Source organism: Symphodus melops (genome assembly GCF_947650265.1).
Source record: "Symphodus melops genome assembly, chromosome: 2".
NCBI classification, from domain to species: Eukaryota; Metazoa; Chordata; class Actinopteri; order Labriformes; family Labridae; genus Symphodus; species Symphodus melops.
In genome coordinates, this window is record NC_136692.1 from 20510252 (window position 1) to 20534085 (window position 23834).

General features: G+C 42.4%; 1 long non-coding RNA gene across 2 annotated transcripts in view; it reads left to right on the forward strand.

The window, feature by feature from the left end:
* The window catches only part of LOC306819895, a 37838-nt gene that overhangs the window by 10677 nt on the left and 3327 nt on the right, over nucleotides 1-23834 (forward strand). Inside the window, exons 3-4 of one of the 2 annotated variants that reach the window (XR_013778622.1) lie at nucleotides 4564-4681; nucleotides 12516-12587. This is a non-coding gene — a long non-coding RNA (uncharacterized lncRNA). Of the gene's footprint in view, nucleotides 1-4563; nucleotides 4682-12515; nucleotides 12588-23834 lie in introns of those variants that run through there. The other variant, XR_013778621.1, reaches the window with a different exon arrangement.

Below are 23834 nucleotides of genomic sequence, written 5' to 3' on the forward strand. Positions count from 1 at the left end.
CACCTTGAAGCATCCACATTGTCTTCACCGGTAACATTTGTAAAAAAATCTCCCTCAGCTGCAGGCGGTGCTGCTCCCTCTGCTGTACGCTGACTGAGGCCATCGGGCTCGTAGTGGGGGAGAGATTTATATATATCTATTCCGGGTTTGTGTTCCCACTCTGCAAACACCCAGAGAAACTTGTTCACTGTTGTTGCCCCCCAGCCCAGCGGCTACACTTTGCATGACTCCCCCACCCTCCCAGCCGCCCACTCAGCTGTAGGTTGGCAGGTTCTCAGTCCCTTCAGATGCGGGTTGCCAGATCTTAGTAAGCCCATGCAGTGAGGAGGGGGTCTGAGGTGCTGGATGTGGACCTGTGCCACGCTGGGCTCGGTTATTATCTCCAGATGACATCAGCATGAGCAGCAGATGCCTTTTTGGCCACAGGGGCTGAACAGAAAAAGAGAAAAACTGCGTGTGTGTTTGTGTGTGTGTGCATGCATACGTGTGTGTGACTGTCTGCATGCTGTTAACTGCAGGACCAGGCTATTTATTACCTCCCCACTTATTAGGCCATCTCCCCCACTTAGCTAGGAAGGACAGTCAGTTTTTAGTCCAAAAAGCAACGTGTCTACTCTTGATAATAATGTAATCATATGGAGATGGGCTATTTGTTCATAGTAATCATTATTAAATTTGCTGTGGAGCTAACATATACTGTCCATCTGAGAAATGATAATTAGCATCATGAGTGATAACATTGATACTAATATAAAGTAAACAATCCTCATTGTAGCAATGATGTCAGCAAGGTTTGGTGTGTTCAGGATGAATGTGAGTTACACTCATACCTGGAGATGCTGCAGTTAATGATGGTGATCACGCTTGTTATATAGGTCAACGTGTGTGTGTGTGTGTGTGTGTGTGTGTGTGTGTGTGTGTGATGTCCTGCTGCAAGCTGCTGGTTTATTTATGACTGTGTTTTCTTTGAGGGACAGGCTGGAGAGGCAGGAGATTAAACTCATGGAAGCAAATCAAAGCAGAGGCAGACGATTCAGATTAAAGCACCTGCACCTCGCTTGGTTTAGCATGTGTGTACCTGTGTGTGTGTGTGTGTGTGTGTGTGTGTGTGTGTGTGTGTGTGTGTGTGTGTGTGTGCGTGCGTGCGTGCGTGCGTGCGTGCGTGCGTGCGTGCGTGCGTGCGTGCGTGCGTGCGTGCGTGCGTGCGTGTGTGCGCGCGCAAGGCAGGAGGCACTGCAGCAGTACCCTGTCTATCACCTCAGCTATTTTACGGTCCTCCTTCCCAGAAGCTTATTATAGACAGTCCTTCCCCGCTCAGCTCTGGCCAATTTAATGGAGGAAAAAAAGATGGAATCAGGAAATGATACTTCTAATCACACAACGGAAAAGACAGCCTTTTTATTAAAATGGGGGGTTTCTTCTTTCTGTCTAGCTGTTGAAGTTCAGAGAGGTCTACACGGCTGATAATGGCCTTTCCTGGCCTGGTGTCATCGTATTAAAGCACTGAATGATCACACACACACACACACACACACACACATTTTCCTCTCCTCCCTCTCTAGCCAATTCCCCTGTATTCTTCCTACTGCTCATTTCCAGTGAAAATTGACACTTTGTTGTTCCTTCTTTTATTGCTCGATACTGGTGAGTCTTATTCCTTTGAAAAAAATCTTGAATTCCCCTGAGATCTCAGGGCCAGACAATCGTAGCTCATTAAAGCAGCTGTGTATCCGTAAAGCTGCGGCGTTCACTGTGGAAGGTGAATGACGTGGCCGAGCAGCATGGACACCTGCAGAATGTACAGACAGAAACCAAGGTGAAATAGGCCTTTTGTTTTTTTTTATGTTTTACAGTATCATTCTGTTGTCAATGACAACAACGAACTAAAACATCTGTTTGGAGTGTAAGTGGTTGAACATATGTGAGAGTGATTGTAATCGTAATATTTCAAGATCAGCTGTTTTAAAAATCAGAAATTAAATTTGTCAAAAGAGAATCTGCCTCGTGTGGCCAAAAAGCCTTTTAAAAAATAGCGTCCTGCTTAAGCTGTTGGTGCTTTTGGGAAAATGCTTGAATCCATTTAGAACATCTGATTTTTTTTTTTGATTTTTTTTTTTTTGGGGGCCCAGTCTTCAAAATACAATTTGGAATATAAAGTTTAAAAACAGCTACGACTGGATAACACTTTGCATGCTCCTATCACAGACTCGAGCCATCATTCCTGCCAGCACAGTGTTTTGGGACAGCTGTCCACGTCCAAAGGTTTCATTTTTTTCAGGCGAGGTTAACAGTGACATGGCGCTGTTTATTTGTAATCAAACAGGAATCTCCATAGTGGTGTCATCTGTTCTTCAGACAGTTAGTGATGACACGGAGGTTGAACTCCAACAGCTGATGCATGGATGACATCTGACTCATGTTTGTTGTCATGGTAACGATCAGTCATGGTAATAAAAAAAAAAAAAGGCTGAAATCTAAATGAAGAAGTGAGTTTAACAGGTTAGTAGAATCTGTTGAGCCTGAAAAGACGAGTTGACACATCACTGAGCTTTAACCTTTTCTGAACACCGAACCTTTAAGACTCTGCTATGAATGTTTGAAATGTTATAGACTCTCACCTGATTAAAAAAGGAAGGACAGTATAGGTTATAATGTCACAGAACAAAACAGTGAAGTAATATTTTACATTTAGTTAAATCTGATCCATCTCTTCTCTTCTTTTTATCAGTGTCCCCCGTTATATCAGCAACATTTACACTTCACATGAACCACGGCAGATCATCCAAATGTTAAAGTCAGGATGATTTCATAGTGTGTGGCAGAAGAGTGAAATGACACTTCAATCGATCAATCTGTGAAAAAAACGTTTTTGTTCACCCATACAGAGACTGACCCTTAAAAAAAAGTCAATAGACGCACATGCATTCACAACCAGTCTGTGTGGAGCTCTGAAGTCAGTTTTAGCTGTTCTGCCTCCTCAAATTACACATCCCCCTTTTTTTTTTTAAACAGGTATTGGATTACACATGGCAATCAATTCATACAACACAAGACAGACACACAGGTCCATCATAGTACACGGTACCAGACATCATCTCACAGTATGAGCACTCAGAGAATGAGGGGTAAAAAGAGTCCATAGATTGGTGGAACATAGGTGATGTTTCACCTGTGTTGGTAGCATGTCAAAGAGAGACATCAGTTGTTCCATACTGTGAATTTCCTCAACAATTTTTTTTTCCATTCAGTGATTGTTTGATCCATAATCATCCATTTTCTAATCTTTTCTTTGTCTTTACAGGCCCCTTTTGAATGTGTGCTAAATTGACACTGATCACATTGACTCCTGTATTAATGGGGAAACAACTAGATGCTCTTTAAACTCAAGTCATTCTCTGAACTTTGTAAATATAGTTTATACACAGTATATTTTGATCAGAGTGTAAAGGCTTTTAGATTGGTTTATGTGAAACCAAAACAAATGTGCCTACCTTGTAGGATATCTTCCAATACCACGAATATCTTTGCAGGCCGGATGATCGGATGTTTTGTCAGTAATGCGATGACGTTTTTAATGTGAGATGAATTCAAACCGGATAATGTGCCACATGTACACAGGATACACCTTTGATTCAAACCCTTTGCTGCATGTGCTCTCTTCTCTCTCTTATACACATTTACCGTCTCTGGACAAATCCAATCGTACAATCAAAAAAACAACCAAAAAGAGCAAGAAAAATGTAAACAACGTTTTCCTTCGTGACGGCCGCTTGTCACTAAAAGATGAAAGCTTTGAGCTTCTGGATCAGAGAGAATGATGGCGTAGGTGTTTTGGTTTTGTCCAGGGATTTTAACGCAAGTCGTTCCAGGCACATTTAATTTATTGAATTAATTGCAAACACATGAGTAAAGAATATGTCCCCTCACATCGTTTGCAGCCCCTCTCCTGTGATAACCTTGTTCTCTTCTGTTGTGGTGCTTAGAAAAAGGTAAGAGTGAAATCAATCAGGAGTAATGGATTTAAACTCCTCTCGGCTGAAGTGCACTTAGTTAAAGGATCAAGTGCGGTAAAGCTGACATTAGGATGAGCATTGACGACGTTATTCTATAGGCTGTTAAATCAGGCTTCATTTTTTTTTTCAGTCAACGCACCAGAGAAGTTCTTGAAACACACAACTGTGCACATACGGTAAGACTCTGGGAATGCAGATGGTGTCTGAACAGCGACAGACTAAACAGTTGCTCTGGGTTGCATCAGTTGTGTTTTTCTAACTCTGCCCCATATCATCAGAGTGAAGCTAAATCAAAGTAAAGTGCTAATTAGAGGCCACTGATGGCTACGTGGGAGTTGTCCCAGAGATAGTCAGCGGTTAGTGTGGAAGCAGAGAGGAAACAGAAAGTGTCACTCAGGTAAAACAAACAAAGACAAAAGCCTGTTTGTTCTGCTCCATCTTGTTTACCTTTCCCTTATTTTTTAAACTGCTGCTGTATGCAAACAGTTCCTGCCTTACAGGATCTACTTAAAACCTCCCTGCCTCTCTTTCTCTCGCCCTCCAGTCAGAGTGTTTTCATCCGGAGGCCCTTCTGCTGTCCTGGATGTTGAGTGGTGACCACAGGTGGAAAACCAATGGTATGTTGTCACCCAAAGTCAGACCCCACCTCCAGCCTCCAGAGGCCCAAGGTAAACATGAATGTCTCCAGCACACACACACACACACACACACACACACACACACACACACACACACACACACACACACACACACACACACACACACACACTGGGTCTGCTGACATGCCCGGTAAAGCTCATAAATTCAGGTTTCTGTCGTTGGCTTCCACATGCACTGACACACACATATGTTGGCATATGGACAAAAAATAAACATGTCAGTCCAAGTCATTAACACACACACACACACACACACACACACACACACACACACACACTTTATAGCTGCTACTGAATACTCGGCCTGTCTCTTGGCAGTGTGTCACTCCATCTTAATCCCCCTGGTACAGTGTTTACAGCATGTGACAAGTGCACACATTCAGTCAGGATTTACAGGGTGTGGTTTTACTGTAACCTTTTGTTTTTCAAGCAAACACGACACTCTTGCATGCAGTTGCATTGCTGCTCCTAGTTTGTCAGCCTGTTATTTTTAGTTTTCGTATGTTATTATTATCACGAGTGTCAACCTGGTGGAAATGATGCAAACAGGAAGCTTTGAAACAAAGTGACATTTGAAAAACCTGTTGTGTAAAAGAATACTGAGAACAGGAGAATCTAGATTCCAGTATAAAATAAAACATGTGTCCTACATAGAAAATACTGCTGCAAGCCTTCATAACTGTTAGATAACAGTAAGTTGTAAGTTTGCAACACACCCTCCAGTTTTGCATCCAGTATTTCATTTGTAACTCTCACTCTCCTGCCTGCTATTCATTGAGTTTCACGACCGCATTAAGCTGCTTCAAACGGCCCTTAAAAGACAATAAATGTGAGTCAGTGGCCTCGACCGCGCAGCCGCAGCTGAGGTGGACATTTTAATAGGTATTGACGGCAGGTTTTAGCCTCGTTCTCCCGCCACGCTTAAAAGCCCATGTTCCACTGATTAGCTAATTAAAACCGAGAGCGAGGGCTATCGATTCAGGAGAAAGGCGATCGGGAGGCATCTGTCCCTCAGGATGAGATGGCCCTGGGACTCCCATCACCACATGAATACACACACACACACACACACATCTCCTCTGTTATGACCTGAAAGCATTACCAAGGCCCTTTACACTCAGCTCGATCTATGTATTGGCTCTAGCTGAAGTTAACACTTCTAATTTGAGAACATTTGTTTGTGATTACCTTTTGAGGAGGTGATATTTTTGTGTGTTTGAGGAGTGTGCGTTTGGTCAGGAGCTCCAGTGTGTGCTTCGATCGGTCTCCTGCCAGCCTCTCGGTAATGGTGGGTATTTATATGCAGGGCTATCAGACACCTGATGGAGGCAGATTACAGGCTTGAGTCTGGACAGGTAGCTATAGAAGTGTCAGCCCTCACTTTAGTAGAATCAAGACTCTTTTCCTTTTTCTGTCACCTCACATTACAGCTAATAGCATGATATCACCAGACCCATTTGAGACAAGCTTATTTTCTATTAAGGGATAAAAAAAAAGATAATGCAGTGTGATTTATTTGTCAGACACAAAATAAAAGAAACACTTAGTGTCACACTTGTTGTTCTGTTTTTTTTATGAGTAACCGCAAATATATAGCAACAAGGTTATAATTATTCAACCAAAAAAAACAACTATTATTTAATTCATATCGGGCAGTGATTCCCTAAGTGAAGGGTCAGCAGCCAAAGTGGTTACAAGCCATCTGTTTGTTCTGTCATTAGTTTGAGTCTGAGGAAAATTGCACCATTTTAATCAAACAAATCTCCTTGGTTGAAAAATATCAGAAATGTTGGACTCCTTATTAAGAAGCTTGACACAGAATTCACAGAACACAGAATGTTCAACACAGAATTCAGACAAATAAAAGTGGAAGAATAAAGTGGAGAATTTAGACAAAATGAATAAATAAAACTGAGTCAGTAACACTGGTACTGTTATTTTATTTTAGGAAGTAGGCTAAATAAAATCATATAAATAGCATAAATGATTTGTGTAACTGTAACAGATTATTACTTTGTTAAAATGGCATTTCATTTTAAGAAGAGATCGAATGACTTGTCGAATGAATGTTCAGGACATGAAATTCAAGGGTTAGGTTTTTTTTGGGGGGGGGGGACTTTTCTCATGATGTTCAATTATATTCCTTTGTTTTATATGATCCTCTAGTTTTTATTATATGTTTATTTATTTATGAGAAAGATCCTGACTTTGCACAGCAAACCCGTCTTACTCTTTGTAATAAAAACAATTAAAAAAGCTTTACTGCTGTCTGTCATAAAAAAAACTAACCATTTCAACTTCTTGATGAAGCTGTCATGAAGCCTGTTGACAGATTGAGTGAAAAGTAAAAAAAGTGTATGAAGTCGACACAATGATAAACTAATATGAACCTTTGTTACACGAATGAGGGCGACTGAGCTCCTGCCTGCATAACAACATGAGGTTGATGGACAGTGAATATTTCATTGGCACAGTTATGCAACTAACAGAAATACACACCTGTTCAGAAAGTAGGCCATGTTAGTGCCATAATCAAACTCTTTCATAATGGCACTTATCTAACCACTAATCCAGGCTGGATAAAAGTCAACTGTATGTGTGTGCGTGTGTGCGTGTGTGCGTGCGTGCGTGCGTGCGTGTGTCTATGTGTGTGTGTTTAGCTTTGCACATTCAAGCGTTTCCTCTTACATCGCATTGAATATTTATAATGCTGACCAACAGTTGAGCGAAACAAAATGGTGTGTGTGTGTGCACTGCAGCAGTACCCTGTCTATCACCTCAGTTATTTTACGGTCCTCCTTCCTAGAAGCTTATTATATACAGTCCTTCCCCGCTCAGCTCTGGCCAATTTAATGGAGGAAAAAAGATGGAATCGTGTGTGTGTGTGTGTGTGTGTGTGTGTGTGTGTGTGTGTGTGTGTGTGTGTGTGTGTGTGTGTGTGTGTGTGTGTGTGTGTGTGTGTGTGTAAGGACAATAGTTAAAGACATCTATCTGTTCACAGAGGATATATATATAAGTGTGTATTAAAGGATTGTGTGTTTGATGGCGAGAAGTATACAGCACCTTGCAGAGTCACATTTCCTCCTCTGTATTCATTAACCTCCCGCTCGTCTCTCCTGGGATAGAGGATTAGCCCGAGAAGGGAAATGAATGCTTTCTGGGTAGACGGCGTCCTTTTTGCCTGCAGCAGGAGGTCCATTGTCTGGTTTGATATCCGCGTAGGACACGGGACATCTGATCTGGCAGCTCTGACACACATGACACAGCCGTTAGCACAAGGGGGGGCCGCAGAGGAAGCTGAACTGTGTTGACAGGAAGTGCTGCAATTTCCATATGAGGGACTACTTTTTAATTGGAGGAGGAGTTTGCTTGGAAGTGACATTTCTTGTTTAAAAAAAAAGGTGCTTCACCGGTGCTTCTTGAAGATGACTGTTCATTCATGTTCGACGTTTGAATCAGTTCAGCCAGTGCAATAGAGAAATCATGGAAGTGGTGTCATTAATGTCTCCAAAGGTTTTCTGCAGAGACGTTTTCAAGCCGATCAGAGTTTCCGAGTTGTTAACGCTAGCTCACTGACTTTGCATCGATCTACCAACAGACATTGAGGCAGAGCTGAGGAGGGACATGAGCCTCCAGACATCCAGCTACTGTAGACCAAGTCCACCTGTCAACTCAGCCAAGTCCATAACTGTGCAAATGTGTGAATACAAATAATGGGCTTAATGACATTAAAAGGGTGAGTTTTTAAAAAATATCCCCCCAGCACAGTGTGTATAAAGAAACGAGCGGATACTTGTTTGGCTTCTGCAGCCAGCCTTTAATGGAAAGTCCAGCATAACTGCAGTTTTTAGCACTTCCACATTGGCTTTTTTTGGGGGGTTTTTAAACACTATATTTGCACCTTGGGCCCTTGTAGGGTTTTGTGTTTGAGTCATTAGAATCCATATAAAGTGCGCTGGAGGGATTGAGTAGCACTTCAGGCATGTGTGAGATGTGGCAGCTCTGTGCTGAGGGGGAGTTTTAAACTTAAAGAAATCAGTGTCTGCCCACATGAATGCAAAGAGCTCTTCATGAAGCAGGATCTCCATCTATTATTCTGCTTCCAAAGTGAACGCTGCTACATTCTGATCAGGTTTGGGTTTTTTTTTTTTCTTCTTCTAAACCAATCTTTAAAGAATTCTTAAGGAGAAAAATTTCTCGGCGCCATTCAGCCGCCATTTGCGATAGGATAGAGCACATCTTTAACCATACTGCCCCCTTCCCCTCTCTCCTGTGTCCACAAAATCCATCAAGGGAATTTAAGTAGCTGTTAATTACTTCCCCGTCCCTATTGAAAGGAGGAAGAGAGCGGAGAGAAATCAAGAGCGAGAGAGAGAGAGACTTTTAAAGAGCTAAAGCTTTGCTGCAGTGCAAATCCTCTCTGCCTAACAAAACCAAATCAATCTATACCCCTCAGCCATCCACCAACCGCTCTGCTCTTACACATACACACAGAGGAAGATGATCCTGTAAATCTGTGCTCTCGAGGGGCTGTTTGAGTGCTACTCCAGGGGTTTTTGGGAGGGGGCGACCACAGGGGTTCTGGGACTGAAGGAAAAGTGTAAATACCCCCAAATTGCAGCTAAAATGTAACGTTAGGATTGGTAAGCCCCACTTTCAGCCGTAATCTTCCGCAGCACTAAACCGTTGGACTAAATGACCTCCATTACAGAGCGTGAACCCATTAAGTCAATACAGGGGAGATTACCTGTGAAATAGAGGTGACGAGCTGCCTGCTCTGACAGCCGCTCCCCCCCCCAAAAAAAAGCCTGAGGCAAAATTAGATTTGAGTTCGGGGCATGGCTTGTGCCTTCAGGGGAGAATTAGAGGATGTAGTATTGACCTCAGCTTGCTTGTTAGGAAGGAATGTGTTCAACAGCATGAGTGTAGATCACAGTGCAAATGACAGAGTTCGGAGCGTGCTGTTGGGTGATCTAAGACCGAAGACTGAGCAGAACGGCAGAGTGGTCAGTTGAATGTCACACGCTGAAGTAGGCCTGGGTTATATATCGATATTTTAAAGATATATCTGAATATTTTCAAACAAGTTACAGGCAAAAACAATATCATTAATATTGATGTAGTTTTTGTTGCATTAAAATAACTTTACATGCGTTTTCTGCAGAGCACCTCTCTCTCTCTCTGTCTCTCTCTCTCTCTCTCTCTCTCGCTCTCGCTGCCTCGAAGCTTCGTTAAGTTTTTTTTTTTTTTGTTTGCGCGTCATCAATACTTTGGTACGAGTATAAAACACGTTTAATGTAGCTGCAGCTACCTGCTCCTCTCTCTTACACACAGCAACACACACACACGCACGCACGCACACGCGGCGCGCCCCTTTTAACTTTTAGTCAGCACACAGTTGATCCGTGATCCATACGACCCAGTCAGGAACACGTGATCCGGTCAAACGGTCGGCTTTTCTCCGTTCACTCTCTCCGTGTTTGCAGCTAACATAACGATAGCAACGTCCTCTCACAGTCTCTGTCATAGACGCGTCTATGGTCTCTGTAGTCTGTGAGCGCGCTGAATGCACGCGCTGCAGGAGCAGACAGAGATGCAAAGAAGCAGGTTTGTAGGGACAACCCAAGACGAGTTAAACCTTAATTAAGCAAAAGTATGATTTATTCGATTACTCGATTAATCGACGGGATATTCGATAGAATACTCAATTACTAAAATATTCGATAGCTGCAGCTCTACTTATGAGCTTAGAGTACTATTGACAACAGTATATTATAACAATACACTGTGTGAGCATATTTAATGAGTGTCACAAAATGGACATAAATCCTCTTTTTGTCCAGTTTACATATTGACTGTGTATTAATTCAAATCTGGTGACTGAAAAAAAGAAAATAAACTTGCAAAGTACAAATGTACCACGCCAGTATTTATTGTTTTTGAACATCCTGAGAGGTAAGGACAATATTTCCAAATTATTACTATTATTGATTTTATTACAGTCAGACCTGGGCCAATAATAATGCACAGCATTGATTTATTTTTTTTGTTTTTGTTTTTGTGCAATATGTTGTTCCTTTAATTCCACACACATTGTATATGCACGTGCATCCTCGAGCGTATGTGTGCCTATAATAAAGTAGAGTTGAGTATCACCCTCACTAACCTTCTATTCAAGGAGGGTGAAGTAAAGGTTTCAACAGAGGACCATCTGCTATATTTTTGTCAAAGGTGAAAAAGTCGTTCCATCTCTCTTTGGTTTGAGATGTTTATGTTGTAAGTTATATGGAGGTGTGAGTGTAAAGCCCTTTGCATTGAAAAAATACACCTTTAAAAAAGTAACAGCAAATGCACAATGTCAACAGTTGTCATGGATTCCAACAAAGAGTCCCATGAAACAGTGATGAGCGTTTTTTTTTTTTGTGGTGGTGGTGGGGGGGGTGTGTGTGAAGTAACAATGACATTAAAGCTTGAGGCAGAAATTTAAAAGAGAGATACCTCAAAGCTGATTCTCCCCTTCCGATAGTCTTAAGGACGCTCCGATCATCGCAAAATAATCTTAAAAAATAATCCTGCCGCATTTATTGTGCTTAACCGTCTGCTCGGAAGGATGTCAGGACCGCTCCGATCTCAAATCGGGGATATGAAATCGGTTCGTGTGTGTTGATGTTGCCGTGTGACCGCACACCCCACACTTTACGACCAAAACTGTGAAACCTCCGATTATTTGTCGCCGTGTGCGTGGTCACTAAGGTTTGGGAAATTGGCCGACAAATTTAAAACCCTGCCGTGTGAACCAGCCTTTATTTCAGAGAAAGCATTTAATTTGTTTGAATATCAAACATGAGTCGTTTCTCACCTGATCACCTGACACCTTCTTATCACCCTAAAAATGTTCTTTTTACTGAACCTTCAAATCCTTCATGTACCCTCCTTATCCATGCTCGTCATCCTTTTCAGCATCACTCCACACGTTTACCATCATGAGGTCGTTTTATTGTTTGTTTGTTTGTTTGATTGTAGGTGTGTGTGTGCGTGTGTGCGTGTGCGTGTGTTTTCCTGTTAGATGCTATACGATGAGGATGAGGTGATTTCAATGCTGTGGTCACGAAGGGGAACACTTGTTCTTTGTGTTGATGCGTGTTCAGACTCATGCATGCATATGTGTGAAAGAGATTGTGTGTGTGTGTGTGTGTGTGTGTGTGTGTGTGTGTGTGTGTGTGTGTGTGTGTGTGTGTGTGTGTGTGTGTGTGTGTGTGTTGCCATAGACGTGATCCCGCAGGGAGCAGATAGTGGTGGAGATGGAGGGAGGACGTTTTTTAAGCACTTCAAAGTGGCCTCATTCCACACAGCTGAGCTCAGAGGTGTGTGTGTGTGTGTTTGTGCCTTTGACTGTGTGTACATGTACATCCCTTGAAGCCCCCTGATGGTCTGTCAAAATATGTCAGCATTAAGCTATATATATGTAATTTAATTATAACGTTATTATGAAATACATGTGTGAGGCTACATTTGAAGTTAGTTCTGTGTGTGTGTGTGTGTGTGTGTGTGTGTGTGTGTGTGCGTGTGCGTGTAAGGAAAAGGTGAACTGCCGTACCTTGCTTTGTTTATGCCTACAGGGACTCTCTCTCTCTTAGACTACAGAGAAGTCTGTTTGAAGCTTTTTCCAGTCCTTGTAAAACAAAAGAAAACAAACAAACAAAAAAAGGTAGAGCAGGTTGGACGAGTGAGGGGAAAGTGAAAGAAAGAGAGTGTCACAGTGACTGATGACTTGCTGAACTCATCCTCGGCTGTGGTGAGGAGAAATCTAAGTTCTATTGCTTTGTCTCCTCTTTCCCTGAAGGAGAAAATGGTAATAGCCAACATCCAAATTGATGCGGTCAATACCACTCTCCAGAAAAGGGCTGAGAGGGACGCTGTCTGCTGCAGAGCTCGACTGATGGAGGGAGGAGTGGGCGATAGCAGGACGACGTCAGGTTTCATCGGGCCTGTTTGACACGCGCTGCTCTGACAGCTCCGCTTCACTTGATCTGGTCTCAAACTGTCTCCGTCATACTCCTCTTTCTTTAAGAACAATACACAGAGAACGGCTAAACGTGTGACTGGTCAGCCTAGAGTAAGCACAATAAGACTGTGAGACTTTATACAACAGAAATCTGTATTTCTGTTCTTCCTGACATTTGATAAAACACTCCTCATTCTAAATATAAATCGACCAATCAAAACTAACAACAACTAACATTTAACAAATGACCTGCATTATGGAGTTTAATATTAGCATATAGCAAGTTTTATTTCTATACAAAATCTTTTTTTTCTTTAAATCATTAAACATTTGTTTTCCTTTCTTTCCTTTGACATTTCCCTTCACAGGGGCTATAGTTAAAAAAAAAAAAAAAGTAGATCCATGTTGAAAGTGTAGTAGATCAAAAAACCCTAACAAATAATAATAAACAAATAATGTGGAATAAATCATCGGTCATATGGAAACCAAAAACTCCAGAGATTGGGAGAAAGAGAACATTGTTCGGCGAGTCACACAGGGACAGAGGAGAGGGGAGTGATGTCAGAAAGAAAATGCATCATTGTCTGTTTCATAGCTGGAGCACAAGTAAACACAATGCCACTGCACACCTCCACTAGCTAGCAAGAGGAAAGGAGCCACATGGTGAGGTTTGTGTCTGAGCCCTAAATACTTTGTTGATCCTGGCAGAGAGACACTGAGGCAGCGAGGTCACCGGTTTTTGTGGAGCACCTCCATTTTATTTTACTGGAAGGCCTCTATCACAATAGCTTAATAGCACATTAGCTTCCATATCCAGCACAGGCTGAGTGTGTAAAATACAGCAGCCTGAAATGATAGAGACGTTGATGGCTGGAAGTGACAGCGTGTTGTTACTTGTTCAGACATTTCAATGAAACACATCCCTCAATCATTTCACCCCATATCTTTATCCTCAGTAGCTCTTCCATCATGGCTTTGGTGATTTTGGATCTTTGGCACTGACTTAAACCTCTTTCGGGATGCTAAAAATTCCAGTTCACAGGGACAGACAAAAAAAAAAAGGTTGACTTTTTCAGTGTCTGTCCTTCCCTCTGTTTCCAGTTCTCACTCTCTGTCTCTATCAATCTCTCACCCCCTCCGGGCTGCCATTTTGCAGCATATGGCTCTCCCACACAACTACTCACACATGCACTGCCATATGTGTTTGTCCATACACCCTCACATCGCTCTCTTCTCCTGTTTATGTGCTCTCTTCTCCCTTCACTGTGGGTCTTCATTAAAATAGCTAACAAGCCAATTCTGTTTTTTATTGACACTATATTGTCGGGAAAAAGTGGAAGGATGCTTTTAGACTCTTAATGTTAGAACTGAGCGTTTGATTGGCTGAAATGGTTGTCAGTCAGATGTCCTGCAGCTGTCCGTCACTGTGAATTTTCATTTTCTCCTCACATTATTCCATTGGTCCTCCTGCACTTCCTCTGCCCAATGTCGCCTCCTGTGGAACATTCAGCGTGTACAGGCCCAATCTAACCTTCAGCTATTTGATAAGACAATGGTAGTACAGGGCAGGTGTGACTGTGCGTTACCATGGTGTTGTAGATGAGGGTTGTGTAGGGGCTAAAAACATGCTTCATGTAACATCATGTCAAGGCGGGGTTGTCCGACAGGTTTGCTCACCAATGAGCTCACGTGCACATTTTCAAATGTGTAACCTTATAGGATGAGGTATCTGGAGCTCGTGTTTATAGAGAGAAAAAAAAGGGTTTTAAGGAGGTGCATTCACTCCTTTAATGTTTCCACAGACAGCATCCAGGAGGAGGTGCAGCCATGCAACAGGAAATTAACTTTCAATGAAGGTACTTGTAGTTTAAGTCGAGTCACGTCCTATTAGTTTTTTTTAAGGCGGAAAATTAACTCAAAGGCTTTTAGAGTCTGTAATGCACACTTCTTCATCTATACTTAGACCCAGTCAGCTGTTCACACCAGGAAACTGGAGTATATAATGACCTGTCATTATGTTGCAAGTCATGGCTCACAGGCACGGATAAACAAACCAGCCCTGGCCCTGAATGGTCGAACCTTCTAGATGACTTATAGACCCCTCTTCCTACTCCTGTGTGATCGTTTACCAAGAGAAACCTGTCATATCTGAGACTCTTCATGAGAGTCGTGTGTGTACTGAGACTGTGCTGTCTGACTGCAGGTTTTTCATCTCTACGAGGGAGAGCAGAACGAAGATAGTCGTGTTTATTTTATCAGCTCATCGATACAAATATTAATAGTCATTAGGAAACGGGCAAATTTATCAGTTTAACAGAAAATAAAATCTAGGGTTTTAGACTTCCTCATAAAACTGATGTTTCACACTGGATTATTAAAGACTATACTGAAGGATTCCCGTAGAGAAAATGGGTAGATGCATGTTTACAGTTTACCAGAACATGAGTTAAAATAGATTATTCTGCCATAAACATATTAAATACAGTGTCATTATGCGTGTGTTTTAATAGCCCACTATAAGGAGTGGAGTTAGATGAGACGACTGGAGTTGAGAATTAAGAATAAAATCCGCCATGTAAATAGCACGCCAGCCTGCACGCACAGCTGGCTCTGTAAGGCAATGAGTGTGGACACTCTGATTGGTTTGACTCATGTCCTTCCAGATTCTTCTTTAAGCTCTGTGCCTCCCTGTAACCCAATTAAATAAAGGCCTGAAAAATATCCAAAACGGTCAAACAAAATAAAGGCGCACAGAAATGGCACCCGACTTTTTTTTTTTACTAGCTGCATATGTTCGAGAATATTTTTATGAAGAGAGTAGCTGACCAGATGAGAAGTGAAGAGGACGAAAAACATGCCTGTATTATCACAAAATCAATAAGTATAAGCACATTCCAAATCCGTTTGATACAGTGTTCAGTGCAGAGGGTATGTCACCTGTTTCTCTCCCACACACACACACACACACACACATTACATACATAATCATTAGTCCTCTCTCTCTCTCTCTCTCTCTCTCCCTCTGTCTCTCTCTAATCAGTGCAAGCTCGGCCTCCTTCTTTCCTTCTGTAATTACATCCCACGTACCGCATCAAGCGGCAGATTGAATCCTCATCGCCGCACTAAACAGGTTTCAAGAGTGGGGACTTCAAGAAAGAGAAATAGAGAGAGAGAGAGAGCGAGCAAGGGATCTTACCATCTTTAATAAATTCTGTCTGTCTCTCAGCCCGGTTGTCTCTCTGCCTGCCACTCTTTGTGTGTGTGCGTGCGCGCACGCGACGACACACACACAATGGGGTTTCTTCTATGACGGCTTAATCAAACAAACACACACATACTGACATACTCGCACTTAGCACCGAATGTACACAGACAGTTTGTTTGATCGCAGCGTTGTCGCTCGCGTGTTTTCGTTACCTCTGGCAGAGATCCAGAGTGAATGTTTTGTTGTGTCCTGGATGAATGTGAGCAGCTTTAATTAGCTGTGATTGTGAGAGGCATTTGTGTCTCCTGGAAAAAAAACGCTGACTAACGAGATGTTAATAAGCTCTGTAAATGCACTGGCACTGCCAACAGTGTAGAATAGTCCCCATTCATAATCAATAGTGCTGTGGCCTTGCTTCTATGATTCTGTATTGATCTGGCTGCACTGCTAAATGAACATGCGTCTCTTTGTTTTGTTTTTTTCCGAAAGCCTCGCTCCCCACTGCTTCATGCTTTGTTTTGTTTGTGTCTCTTGTGTGTGATGGAGTTATGGAGATAGCTACCAGGGCTGTGTGTGGGCGGCTCTTATTTGCATTTGCACGTACACTTGCACATTTTGTTGTCTTTCTTAACCAAGTGATGACATATTTGTGGGTGTGTGTTTGTTTCTTTGTACGAGTGCATACAGGTCGTCTGTGTCCTTACGGCAATGATCAGTGCAATCTTTTCTACCGCGTTCCGTGTGTGTGTGTGTGTGTGTGTGTGTGTGTGTGTGTGTGTGTGTGTGTGTGTGTGTAAGGTGGGGGTCTCAGGCACTCCTGCTGTGAGATTGCATTGACCGCTGTGTTATTGCTCTTTAATTATCAATTACGGCAGCCCCCCATCCCGAGCAGAGTGGGGGGGTGGAGGCGTACACGGAGGTGATAATGAATACAGAGCTGCCATTAGGACAGTAACCGAGCTCTCCGTCTGAGGCTGGGGATCCAGGGATGAGGAGGACGAGGAGGAGGGGGCTGGCTGGTGTGCTAATGAAACAGGCTGCAGCTCAAGACAAAAGAAAAATCCACCATCCCTCCCTCTCCTTTTTTTCCCCCTCCTCTCTTTGCGCCTTCACATTGATCTCCTCGTCATCTTTTTTTTATTTTATTTTTTTTCCCTCTTATGTATTTTCCTGCTCACTTTGCAGCCCACATGTCATACTCACATGGTCACTAGAATAACCCCTGCAGACATCGAGTGTATACACACACACACACACACACACACACACACACACACACACACACACACACACACACACAGAGAAAATGCATACACACTCACTAGTCTGTCTGAGGTCTAAAAGATGCACAGAGTGCATATTTACTGAGTCGGTCATCTTTCACGATGTCAAATGATTTTATGCTTTGCTTTCTTTTATACAGTGTGTTTATAGAAACTGTACACATGCAGAGTCACAATATATATTAAAAATAAATACCCTGAATGATAACCGAGTTAAATTGTGAAAAATCAGAAATGCTTTCTTAATCCTCAGAAGGAAATGTGATATAAATACATGAATCTGAGGTCAAGTTGGAAGTCAGTGTCCATTTTGGCTCTATGTGCTCCTGCAGTTTGTCTTCCTGGTTTGTTTATCACGTTGATTGAATTGAAACTTGCTCCCAGTGTTTGTCTGCCATCACAGTATGGCTGGGATAAAAGGAATCACTGTACTGTTATATAGCAGCAATATGCCTTAAGGAAAACATGTTTTTTTTTTGTGTGTGTTTGTTTTCAATCAAATTTCAGGAGAAAAAATAAGACGGTCACATTTTAAAGAACACACCACCATATGCACCAAGTTTTAAGTAAAAAAACAAAAACAAAACAGCAACAAGAAGAGTAGTAACTGCACACTGTGACACAGACTATAAATCACTCATGTTTCTGTGAAAATGTTTGGAGATGTCAGATTATAGTTCATGTTTGAGTCAAATTGGATACGTCGATTCTTTGAATCAAAACAACAAAGTATAGTGAGACTTTTACATCTTCAAATGCTGCTACAGGAGGCTCCAGCTCTTTGATTAATTTATTTATTAATGACAGGCAGTGTTGATGAAAAATAATGTGAAAGAACAGCAGATAAGAAATGAATGAAAATAAATGTGATTAAAGATATAGAAAATGTCGCATTATTTACTGTACAGATTGTTCAAATTCAACGCTGTGCTGTATAAAAAGAAAATAAAAAAATGGTAGAAAGATTATGACCCAGTACCAATACCTCTCAGGACATGCAGTCAATATATCTCTGTGGCTGCGTCTGGTGTATATAAAGAGATGCCACATGACATTATGTCAGCAGCGCTCACATGCAAATAGCCCGTTTTATTTGGCTGACATGTAAATGCCATCATAGCCGCAGTGTAAAGCACAACGGGACAGGCAGTGAGGGGGCTTCCTTTGTCCTTTCACTGCATGACAGATGAGAGCTGCTCCTAAAATGAAGCCAGAAATCACATCCTATTTCTCCCTCCTACAAGATGAGACACGTTTAATGTCTCCTGCAGGAGACGTGTGACAAATAAACAGAAATAAGCATGGCCTCTGCAGCAGCGTAACAATAAATGACTGAATTAGAGACAGGCTATAACCGAACACAGTACATTATGGTGGACCATTCTCATGCAAATGCAGGTGATCAGAGTGACATCAGTCTGGAAGTGCAGAGGCGCAGAAATAAGGACGCTCAGCTAAACGTTTGTTTGAACGGAATGTGCAAACTGAAATGTGGTTAGAATCGTGACGGAGCGAGAGAGCCGTGCTCTGCTTAGTCACATGTGCTGACATCCTGAGCAGGCTGCACGGCAGGCCGAGACAAGCTGATCCACCTGTTGTTAATCGGCTCAGGTGCAGCGATACAGGGGCAGATAAAGAGGTGTGTGAACCCTGACCTCCAGTCTGGGAGCCTTCTCAGACAAAAAAAAAAAAAAAACCTCTCTCAATAAAAGAAAGGTGAGTTGCATTTAGCAAAGTCCTTGGGGCTTGAAATTAAGTCATGTTTTATTTCAAAAGCCTGTATTCACAGTCTAAATCTAAAAAAAAAAAAAGAAAAAAAAAAAGCTTTACAGCGCCCATATTGTGCAGAACAGACATTCCCAAAGCTTACAGCAACAATAAAGAGCTCTGTGGGTTAAGGGTGTTCTACCTTTCAATAAATATTAACCAATTGAATTCGTAGCATGTTTGTGACTTTGGACTCATTCACATGGTTCCCCTTGACAGAGTCAGATACTTAAAGCTTTAGTGCGTTCCCATACCTGACTTTACTTCTATTGGCGCTTTTCCTAACTGGTTATTTCCAATGAATCTCCAGATTTATAGAGCAAGAAAGTGCACGCAGTTGAATTCAGATATTGTCAATTTGTTAAACAGGACCCTCCTAACCTCCCTCTCTCCTTCTAAATTCCAGGAGAGTTTGATCTCACTTCTTTGTCCCCTTTGGGTCACAGTACAGCCAAATCCATAAATGTCCACAAAGGATAAAAAAAAGAGGCTCAGCTGTTTGTAAAGTTGGCTCCTTCACTGTTGAAAATGTAAAGACACCTTGTCAGTTGTTGCATGCCCCACCTTGTATCTGGCGAGAGATCAAGAGCTCCTCCTGCTTGAGAGCTCTTTGTGTGCTTTTATTTATTAACCACATTCAGGGGGATTTATTTACAACAATGTGCACTTATTCTCATTGAGTCCTTTGCTTCCCCTCAAAAAGACTGTAAAGGAATAAAGAGTTCAGTGTTTCTACAAAACGTGTTTAGGATGAAAACGTCAGATCATAGACTCGATAAAACGTTTTCGCTTATTCTTAACTGAACTATCACAGGAAAAAAAAACAGGGAAAAAGTGCAATCTGACAACAATACAGCACACTATGTCAACGGTAACAAATGGTTTTAACCTCTGAGTGAGTCTGGGGGTGTGATGTCATTTTTAAAATTCCACTCGTTTTCCTCTGCTCTTGTGAAATCTGTAAAATGTAAGATGATTCAACACTTTTTTATTCCAAAACTGATGTTAGAAGTTTTCAAAGGAGTGAGTCATTTCCTTTTCTTTTCGCGTCAGTCGAGTGCCGCACATGCCCAGTACGGATCCCGCGTCCGCGCGTAGACGTTGACTCTTTTTTTTTGTGCTTTTCTTAACAAAACAGTACAAAAATAAATGCTTCAGGGCGACCTTTTTAGTCGTGTTCATGCAGAATGCAAACAAACTTGACAGAAAAACGGGACGTCTATGTCTATGGCCTTGCTCATGAAAATATCAGATATCCGAAGGACTGAAATACAACATTATGATAAAGCGATCTGCATGTAACCATCCAATACTTTTTAAATAAGATATTTGAAGAATAGTCCGCTGGTCTCACTTATTCTTCATCTGAGCGTTTGAAAAAAAACAGGATCAGAGGTTCTTTCTGCACACTCGTGTGAACGCTTGAAGGAAAGGCAGCTTTGAAAGCCTTAAAATAACAATAAAGAGGATCTATTTAAATATAAATCCAAGGCATACACATTCGACATATTGACGTATTTTAAGAAAAATCTTCCGAGCTCATTGAGTAAGGATGACCACCTCACAAAGCAGTTTCACTTCCAAAGATTAACGTGTTCCATTTAAGACAGTGGCTCAATCAGGCGGCGTCAGAGCTGATGTCCCCATCTCAAAAGTATAGTTTAGATTATATCGTGAATCATTCTTCAGCCCTTTCTGTGCAAACCTTTTATAAACGTGTTGTTTCATTTTTACGGGCTTTTACATGAAGTCAAAATGATAGAGCTCTACATGTCGTACTGAGTCACCGTGTGAGATGTCAGGTACACTTCACAGAATCATCTCGCGGCACACCATGGAGCAGCGTTTGACCCCTTCAGGATCAGCTTCTCTCTCATCAAGCGCTGTAAATGTGGAGATGACTGTCATGCCATGAAATGTCGGCTACATTGAGACTCGCGGTGCAAAAATACGTAGGAGCAGGTCTGCAACTTCAGAATCAATAAATCATGTTCTTTGTCAGGGAAGGATAATTATCACATTTTATAGGACAATGAAGAAACATTATTTTAAGGAAAATGGGACAATAACACAGCCTCTTGTGCCATTTTTGGCTTCCTAATTTAAGCTTGCAAAAATAGAAAGTCTTCAGGCTATATTGAGTCCACTGGGCTTTGAGTCCTGAGAGCAACAGGAGAGGATGCAGCCGTGTTAAAGGTCATATGCTCCTGTCTGATGGAAACCTTTCAAACCCCATTTTACTCACTTCCTGATTTTTATGTTGAAGAAATCGTGTATGTGATGTTTTGTACAAAAAAGTACAGAAGAATTTCTCTCTTTAAAATAAGCAGGTTTGCAAAGTCAGAATAATTAAATCCTCACTGATCTTTCCCTCCTCAATAAAAACAAACAAACACACAAAAAAAACCACACTTAGACTCCAGAGGGAGTTCAGATTGCAGGGTGAGGTTTTGGTGATGGTGGGGGGGAGGTAGGCGGTAGTTTGACCAGACAGAGGATGAGAACCATCTAGATTCCCCCGCCAAGGCCCAGACAGACAGACAGACAGACAGACAGACAGACAGACAGACAGACAGACAGGCCGATAGGATGTCCAGAGGGAGAGGAGTGGGGAGAGGACAGCGGTGCTCCAAGAGAGTCGGCGTCCTGCCAGCAAACAGCCAGCTGTGCCGAGGAAGAAGACTCCCGCCCTCCTTGTCCCCGTCTGTCAGTGTGTGTGTGTATGCGTGCGTCTCCTTCTCTGCCCCACTGTCTGCATCTCCTCTCTATGGTGATTGATTCGCTGTTTACGTCTTATTTCTGTTACAATCACATCCTACTCCCACAGAACTGCACCGTCTTCTACTTTAACATACCCCCTCCATCCACCCCTCCTCTCTTTGCTCTCTGTCTCTCTCTCCCCTCTTCTCACACGGGCAGACAACCCCCCCCCCCCCCCCCCCCCCCCCATCCGAGAAAAATAGACTGGATGCTCATGCTTGCCAAAGTGCCTGCGGAAAACCTGGCCAGGGCTTTCACTGAGCAATATGAGCAGTAATAGGCAGGCAGAGGGGGGAAAAACACGGCACAATTTGCTCCATGTGTCTTGTTTCAGGAAATTGCATTTTAAAGGGCAGCAGGTCTGTTTGGCACTCAAGTGCAAGGTGAGAAACCTTCACCTAAAATTGTCTGTTTGGGAATATCCTGTTTGTCTTTGTATGTGTTATTACAGAGCATCGTTGTCTTTTTTTTTTTTTTTTTAAACTTCTAAAAGAGTGATTTCTAAAAGAGTAAATCTCAGACATTTGTAAAGATACAATCTCCAGACATGTCTAATACCGAGAGGATGTTACAGATGCTCGTTGTACAGACAGTTCACTATCAGCTCATCTCTCCCCCTAAAGTCATTCCATTACAGATTTGTGTTATTTCACAGAGCCTTTTCCTTTTTTTGTTTTTTCTTCAGAATATTGCCCTGGTCTTGTTTTTGCTGTTACGCTGTTCCGTGTTTTCCTGCTTTATGCACAGAGGCCCGTAAGGCACCAAGACAGAAGAGAAAAGATGAGGAAAAAACGATTAGCATGCAGATAATTGTAACGGAAACACCATCTCCCTCCGCCATTGTCTCACCCCTTCGCCCGTGTGGATGGGGCATAAAGACATAATTCCCCTAATGTGAGGTATTTGTAACGCTGCCTTTGTTGGCAGCGGGTCGGCTGGCATATCGCTTCACTCTGAGGAGCATCTGCCAACGTTGCCAGCATCGCGCTATCCATCACCAGCATCCATGCCAGGCGGGCCAGGCACACATGATCCTGCACCCAGACACAGGCCTCTAGTCCTCGGGGAGAGCGTCAGGGATGTGTTTGTCTGTGTGAGAGAATGTGTGTACTCAGGGTGTGTTAGTCCTCCCTTTGTCACTGTAAACAGCGCTCTTTTTGTCCTACCACAAGTCACAGTGGTGAGTGTTGCAGCAGGACTATATGTGCTCATTACTATTGTTGCAACTTCACTCATTCAAGATCACATTTTTGTGTGATTGAGTTTTTTTTTTTTTCAGAAGGGTTCAAGGATGAAATATAAAGGAGTGAGATCCCTCTGGGAAAGTCAAAATTGAAGTGAAAAAATAAATTAAAAGAAACAGGAACAACATACATATTAGTATTCATATGCATTATGCATAATGAGCGAAACCAATGAATTTCATAATGAAAAAAAGATGAACTCTCTGGCTTAAGACAACAAAAGAGTGTATTGTGTGGGACGTCTCTGTGAACACGGCTCAGGCCTTTAATTTTAGCTGGCTGCGTCCTCTGAATGGCTCATTTAAAGCAGCACTGAGCTCACTGGCATTGTTCACATTTTTGGCAGCGTCCGTCTGCCACTCGGTCCGCAGAGTTCAGGAAGAGACAGGGTTAAGCCTGAAACACTTTTTTGTCGCTCAGCCGCTCTGAAAGCAGCCAAAGAGTTCGGAGGCTGTAGTTGGCCCTTTTGTCTCTGTAAGATCAGCTTTTTAAAAACCCTCCACGTATTAAATAGGAACCACAGAAACATACAGCAGAGAGGACACAGACTCGCTCATATGACAAGCGAGCATGTGCCCGTCTATGTGTATGTTGCTTTTATTTATCATGTAAACGCCAGCTTTCTTTTTCTTCCATCCTGTTCTTCTCACCACCGTCTGGGTCTTAAATGCCAGCACTCAGGAATTCATCTAATTCACAGCACCAGCCACAGTATTTCCCATCCCCCTGTCAGAAGCCGTATCCATCCCCGTCCTCCTCCTTGTTTACTCGGGCCGGTTTATTCTTCCTCCTCGACGTACACATGCAGCCCTGACCACAGCCGAGACAAACACAGAGCTGTGTAGGGACACAGTGTACTAAATGGTAACACCACCTCAGCAACACTGAGCTGAGCTTC